Below are 883 nucleotides of genomic sequence, written 5' to 3' on the forward strand. Positions count from 1 at the left end.
ATATATATACTTCTTGATTAATCTTTTACAAATAGTACATTTATATTTTTCTTGGCGCTTGTTCACCGTTTGTGTTTCCGAGTCGACTTTTGTAATTTCTATTGTGAGCAATTACTTTTGGTTAAATTGTGTTGGCAATAAGATTTGGTTCAAGGTATTTCACTACAAACACAGATTTATGCAGTATAACAGGTAAGATGTAACAATACAGACTAGCAGTACCTGTGGGAATTTCATGGTTATTTTCAAAATTGTATATTTTTCTGAAACATTTTAATGTTTAGAAGATATGAAAATCCAAATAGGCAGTATTGAAGGGCAATCTATCTATATAAAAAATTGTGGAGAAAAAGTATTCAGGGAAAAATTCATAGGAAATACAAAGTTCTGCAGTTCTATTTTTCGTGGGAACTTTAAAAATAAAGCCTTTTTGTGTGTGTGCGTGTTTGTATGTTAACAAAAAAAATGTACGAGTATATCTAAACCGGTTAATGTCTTTTCTTGCACTTTTGGTTATCCTATTGATAGATAATGCGTTATATTTATGTGTGACAGAAGAAGATGGGAGTGTTGTAGTCGAGGAATAGACCCGACGAAAGCCTCCTTAAGTCGATCAACACTGACAGTCTCCCATGAATGTTCAAAGCCAAATACTTTTAATACACTATACGGGCCGGAATAATCTGTCTGCAAGAGATGCTTAACTGCATTGTTGCATATAAAACGTGAGTCCCGGGATTGATATTGTGTTGAAGAAAAGTCGGCGGAGGTAAAGAATATGCGCACCACCCATTTTCGGCGTAACCCAAACCCTAAACACCGGATGTGCGTATTCTCTAGCTTTGTTTGAAAGTCTATCGACTGCTGTCTCAGCCGATGAATA

This window comes from Octopus bimaculoides, chromosome 28 (assembly GCF_001194135.2).
Source record: "Octopus bimaculoides isolate UCB-OBI-ISO-001 chromosome 28, ASM119413v2, whole genome shotgun sequence".
Taxonomy (NCBI): domain Eukaryota; kingdom Metazoa; phylum Mollusca; class Cephalopoda; order Octopoda; family Octopodidae; genus Octopus; species Octopus bimaculoides.